The sequence below is a fragment of the Lissotriton helveticus genome, chromosome 12, assembly GCF_964261635.1.
Source record: "Lissotriton helveticus chromosome 12, aLisHel1.1, whole genome shotgun sequence".
NCBI classification, from domain to species: Eukaryota; Metazoa; Chordata; class Amphibia; order Caudata; family Salamandridae; genus Lissotriton; species Lissotriton helveticus.
Genome location: NC_136073.1, coordinates 369,009,562 through 369,016,172, shown reverse-complemented (window position 1 = coordinate 369,016,172; position 6,611 = coordinate 369,009,562). Strand labels below are relative to the sequence as shown.

General features: G+C 42.6%; 1 non-coding gene across 1 annotated transcript; it reads left to right on the top strand.

Moving 5' to 3' along the window:
- The first annotated feature begins 967 nt into the window (after positions 1–967).
- Positions 968–1,158, top strand: LOC144801131 (small nucleolar RNA snR46). Its single transcript, XR_013605003.1, has one exon. It is a non-coding gene; the product is annotated as a small nucleolar RNA snR46 (small nucleolar RNA).
- The last annotated feature ends 5,453 nt before the right edge of the window (positions 1,159–6,611 follow it).

Here is a 6,611-nt window from a genome sequence, read left to right as displayed (position 1 = left end):
GAGTTATTCAGTGTGTGTCAGAAGTGACAGGCAGCATCAAAGATACTTGGATAATAGATATTAGACAGAGTGGATGTGCCCCATATGCTCTCCTTGTTCAACAGCTCATGTGGTCACCTGCATAATCTTTTAATCAAGAGTTTATTATATATTAATTGTCATAGTGCAATTATTTCTTGGACAGTACACTGCTGACGTAAATAAGATCTAAGACAGTGCATGCACACGACTGTAGACTGCTGCAGAAGATCTGTTTCTGAGACTGCTTGATACCACAGAGCGAAATATTGTCCTCTGATGATTCCAAGGTGGAAGGTGGACCCCATCTGAACATGAATCGCCTCGGCAAGCAGCAGCACCATGAAGTCAAAGACAAAGAAAGGTGGCACTACTACTCCCTCTACCTTGAATGACACTAAAGCACAAGGTCTACCACCACATTTGAATGTCAGGAAGTGCAGCAACCTGGTGCCTGATGGGGTCACCAATTGAACTCTTACATCCCAGCTTTGAGTTTCAAAGATGGCAAACGGTAGAAGTTCTTCTGCTGAATTATGCTGTTCCTGACATAGAAGACTTGGGGGTAGATGTATCAAGATTCAATTTTGCGATTTCTAAATAGCGATTTTTAAGGAATCGCTATTTAGAAATCGCAAAATGAATATATGTAGAAAATCGCTACTTTTTAGCGATTTCTTAGTCTTCCTTATTTGCGAAGGAATAATTTTCCATGCAATCCTATGGGCCAGGTGCCCATAGGAAGGATTGTGAAATATTTCTTAATTTGAGAATCGCAATTTGCGAATTCGCAAATTGAGAATAATTTCAAGGGTGCAGGGGTGTCTCAAAGACACCCTGCTGCACCCCTGAAATTTACATGTGTGTGCATATGGCGCACATACATGCCCTATGGGCATATATGTGGGTCACATGCCACCTTCACAAATGCCAAATAGGGCATTTTTAAATGAAATCGCAAATTACCACCAACTACAAGTTGGTGGTAATTTGCGATTTCTTAGCATAAATTTGCAATTTCTAAAACCCACATATATCGCATTTAAGGAATCGCAAAATTTGCGATTCCTTAAATGCTTAAGCAAAATAAGGAATCGCACATTTTTGCGATCCCTTATTTTGCGATTTTGTGATACATTTAAAAAAATGCAAAAAAGCCTTTTGCGATTCGCAAAGGCCGAAATTCGCAGAATTTCGGACTTTGCGAATCGCAAAAGGCTTGATACATCTACCCCATAGTGTTTGAACTTTCCTCTTAGAACACTGGCACCTGCAAGGGCCTGCAGATCACCCATATGAACCGGTTTCGTTGCCGAAGAACTGTGCATTAAGAAAGATTAATCTATTACTCAGTGTCTCTGAACTGTGGGGAATCTATTGATTCATTTGTCACAGTTGAGGGCCCATGTTAAGGAATTGCAAGAAAAACTCGACTGAAACCCAGATGTCATACATCATTGCAGGCTGTGAGCTCTCTACGTTCAGGAAGAATTTGTTGTGGTCATCATGACATATAATATTGTCACATGGTGTGGGCAGCTCATACGGCAAACGTGCAGGGGCAGGTAAGGGTAACCCATCCGTCAAATAAAAGACACTCACATCATTGCAAAAAGTGTCGAAGGAATGGCTCTCCTGTAGCTGTTGTTCCCCACACAGCAGTGACTGTCCCATACTCACAAATGACTGCAATAAATGTGGATTTAGAAGCTGCATCTGGAAGTTCTGCATGTTGAAGAAGGCCTGCAAGAAACGTTCCTCCACATGACCAGCTACATCACCAAAAGCATGCCGATCCATCAAATGATCAAATATGCCACTAAGAGATTGCAAGGGAAGTCACAGCTTAAGAGTGATCCATAGTGAATCTTCCATGTTGGGTAAAGGCACACTGCTCCAGGGCATATTTACTAACTTTTTACACAATGCAGCAGATAGAGAAGAACAGCACTATATCTCCCAAGATATATTGCTGCTTTCCTCCCTCCATGCACTTGCACACTTTAAGCTGCCAGGCACCAACGCACACACCTTACATTTGTCAAACATAGGATTTGAACTACAAGGGAAGGCTTCCTGTCCAAAAACTGGGCTTTAATACTTTTTCCACTGTCTACTGGGACGTACAATGCAGCACACATGGAAGGTTTGAAAACTATGGAGAAATGAAAACTGTTCACCTATTTTACGCCTGCCTCGAGGAGGCGTACGGTTTGGGCACCAATCCCTGTCTACCAGTGTTAGCAGATATTGATATGTGACACAATATAAGGATGATTGGCCTTGCATCTCCAATGGAACGTCCCTTGACTCAAAGTAGTGCAAAGTAACGCATAGCGCTACTTTGCATTACATTGCTCAATTTTTCAAAACAAATCCTGATTTACATTAGAAAGTAAATACCGCCACAAAACTTTGTACTGTGTTTATGGTACGAAAGTAACACAAACCTGTAGCAAAGTGTTTATAAACCTGGGACTTTATTCGTAACAGAGACATCACAAAAGAGGATGATCTTACTGAACTGGTTTTAGACATTACCATTTGTGACATAAATGTTTACTTTTTGGTGGACACTGAGGCATTCATAAATATGACTGGTGCTAAATTCACCAAGAACAGCTCATGCAAATCGCTTTTATGCAAGGGTTAAAACTGTGCAGCGGTGTTGCATGAAGTTCAGTAACGTTGTTTAACAATCTCTATTATTACGATCTTAGACACTCAATGTCTGCTAGGTTTCTGCATGGCAGTACCAACCCAAGGTGCTGTGCTTTATTGCGGTAAATTGTAAGAGCAGTGAATAGCCATATTTATTATATATGACCTTCTGCTGTACTAGCATTCTTTAAGGTTACCTATCATCATGCCCAATCTTTTCACTACAGTATAAAACTGTGGGGCATATTATCAAGGGGGTTTATCTCTGCTTTTTTGGCTTTAAAAGCCAAGAAAGCGGAGATAAAATTATCTCCCTATTACCTAGCTGTCGCTAACACCAGTTAGCGACAGCTAGTAGGAGATAGCGACCATCTTGGGCCCCACTTTGCATGTCAGTGATATTTATCACTAATGACATGCAAAGTGGGCGTGCCAAGATGTTAGCGACTGGAAACAGTCGCTAACATCGCTATCCCCTATTACCAACTTTTGGAGATATTCGCGCTAAGTGCGAATATCTCCAAAAGCTAACACCTGCCCATAGCAGTTCTTAGCCATGTTATCCAATGGGAGGTGGATAACATGGCTAAGAGCATTAGCTCGGTAATGCATGAATATCGCTGACTTTTCAGCGATATTCATGCATTGCGGCCGTTTTTTATCGCATTTGCGATAAACCTTGGTAATACCAAGGTTTATCTGCGATAAAAATCGCCGCAGCTCAGCGGTACATTTTTGTCTCTAACCAAGCAATAGCGATAATTATCGCTATTGCTTGGTAATATGCCCCTGTGTGCATGCCGTTTAGTATACGTTTTGTACTTGAAGAGTCCCCAGCCAGTACAAAATCCTATGCTTAGACAATTTCTTTTAACATTTTGCACTTTGGATGTGTGCTGTATGGTTCAGTACATATGATGAAGCAAAGCTTCGCATATTTTGCGGCTTGCCGAAGTCAAGAACCTCGTTTATGTGTAATAAGGTAACAAACGTATGTTCTACTAACGTTTATTTTGTTTAGGCAAAGTTTACGAAGCTTGCCTACGTGTATTTCTAATACATTTAATCCGTGTATTTTAATATGGCCGCCGCTTGTATTTTAGTTACTGCGCATGCGTCAGCCACACTCACGTGTCCTGACGCGTCTACAGAAGTGGAGGGAAATTTATGCGCATGCGTAATCCATAGCTGTGCCCATCATGTGGTACTGCTCGTGCCACTGCTCTTGTGTCTGTATCAATGTAGCTAACATTTAAACTGCATAAGTATATTTTATAATGATAAGTAGAAAGTACAAACCCTATGATGTTTTTTCATGATGACATTATTATGTATTAATTTGTTTTCGCTTACTTTTCATGTACCGCGGGGAATGGGGGTCTGAGTGAAAGGAGAGCCATATTGGAGGTCCCTTCTGCGCCTGCGCAACTTCGGCAGCACAGTAGACCTTGACTGATGGAACATAGCCAGTTGGCAGCGATGGGCGAGATGCTCCTGAGAAAGTCACCTCTGCCCTGCGAGAACAGCGAATGTGGCTCCTTATATGTTACAATGTAATATTGTACTGCTGCTTGCCGTGTAGCTTCTCATGGGAACCCCAATCTGTCTAGGCGGTGCCCAAACATGCAAATACAGGCTTGAAATGTTGAATTGTGATTGGTGTGTTACCCAAATCCTACCTTAGGACCAATCGAAATTGAGGGATTCTGACACTTTGCAACATTGGGGGGTGGTACACTGTCCCCAAACTGTATATCTACCCTGGGTTCACCTAGGGAACCGTCCGACTTGTCTGGTTTAGCTGACCTGTCACTGACCCATCGTACTCAATAGGTGACTGAAGATACAGAGCGCTGTGGAGCACTCTGTCCGAATTTGACCATAGACTAAGGTTCTACTGAACCTTAAAGTGCTGGCGAAGCACTTTGCTGGGAGTTCGCTGACCCAATCGGGGTCTTGATCGATAGCTGCAGAGCGGGTGGAGCGCAGGCGTTGCTTCCGAACTGTGGGTTCCGGTCCTGTCCTGAGGGTTTGCTGTCCTGTCCTGAGGTCATGTCCTGATTCCTAATCCGAGGGTATCCTGTCTTGTCCGGGGTGTCCATTCTGCACCTGCTGTCCTTTGTGGGGTATCCTTCCTTGAGGGTTTCCTGTCCTTAACTGACCCGTGGCCAGGGTTTGGTTTCCACACCTTTCTAGGTAAATATTGCTCTGAACCTCTTAAATCTTGCACCTTCTGAATTTCTAACTTTTGCTTCAATAAAGTTTACCATTGCATATGTTATCTTTCCATGTCTTTCCGCAACTATTGAAAGTCATTTATATTTTTCCATAAGTTTGTTCCTATGTCTTCTCACTTGTTAGAAATTATATTTTGCATTGCAGTTTGTCATTTTCTGATATGGTCTAGAACTTCATTGCCTAGATTGTTTAAAGGCCCGTTCACCTTAAGTGAAGCGTGTTACTCTTTATAGGCCCTCCTGTAGTTATACCTACATAGTCTGTCCATGCTTAAATAATTCTGATTAGCATAATATCTTCTTGTTACATTTTATATCAGTATTTCAATGATTACTCTGTCGTTATTTCTCTACAGTTACATCATTTACATTATCTTGGTTATTGATTGCCTTATATTGATGTACCTTATGAATGAAGCAAATGAACTTTAGATAAACATTTTAAAACTTCCCGTTGTCCGTGGTCATTTCATCAGTAATTGAATGTTATTGGTTGGGTTTGTATTTTGCTGCTTTTCCTTTTACAGCTAGCTCCCTGATTCATTGTGGTCATTAGGTACCCGCATCTGTGGATGGTAAGTCGGGTATACTGAGAAATAATAGTAGGGAACACACACACAAATTGGTAGAGCTCGTGAAGTCACCTGGTCGATGTATATGGTGATTTGAAAGTATATGGGCCCTGAAGCCGGAAACGGCGAAAATCATTGGTCGGGTGGCCTCGCGCGCTCTATCAGTTTAACTGGTAAGCAGAGGTATGGTTAGGGACTAGCTAAAGGTTAGGCAGGATTAGTTGGACTAGTTGAGTCGGAAGCTGCTAGTATATTGATGCTGCTAGAAGAGCGGCTGTTCTAAAGAGACCTGATCAATCTCTTGTGAATACGCACGAATAATATCTTGTAAAAACAATTCATGAATTGCTGTATTGTTATTATTCTTGTTCTTATATTGCTATATGTATTAATCCATGCGTTAGTAAACCGTATTGTTTCTTGTTGTCCGAACTCCCCGGGGAATTGAAAGGGCAAGTGGTGAATAGAATCCATTGTCCTGAGGTCACAGGCTCGAGGAAAGTTAGGTGCAGGTTAGGATAACCGGGAAGCACTAACTAGGGTTTTCTGAATACATGTGTGAATAAATGTCAGTAACGGGGTTCATTGGCAAAATTCCCATAGTGGCGTAACCTAGTAAGGGTCACATCGGAAGAGTAGCAGGTTCCTCGGAGCTTGGGTGAAAGCAAAGGGGTCCGCTGAGAAACCTTAGACTCAGATATATCCCGGACAGAAGTGGATGAGTTTAGGGGAATAACAGGTTCACCGATGCTAGAGTGAAGGGTAGGCGGAAGAGATCTACTCGCAGTGTGTGAAAAGTAAATGGAAGTAGTTTACTTGCAGTGAAACAAAGCGTTCCTATCTAGACACTTGAGCACTGTGGCGAATGTGTATTTGTTGTAAAATAACCAAGCACTGAGCACTTTAAAAGAAAGAAAGTTTCCGTTACCTTGTGAAGGGAGGGAGTCAGTCGCGAAGCGCCTCTGACGTCACTCTGTGCCGCGCTGGGATTGGTAGAAGCAGCGGGCGGGTAGCGGAGCTGAGATTGTAAAGGAGGGGTGAGCGCCAGAGCGTGGGAACTGTCTCACGAAGGGGCCGCGCACCCATTGGCGGAGATTATTCAGAGTCGCGCACCCATTGGTTG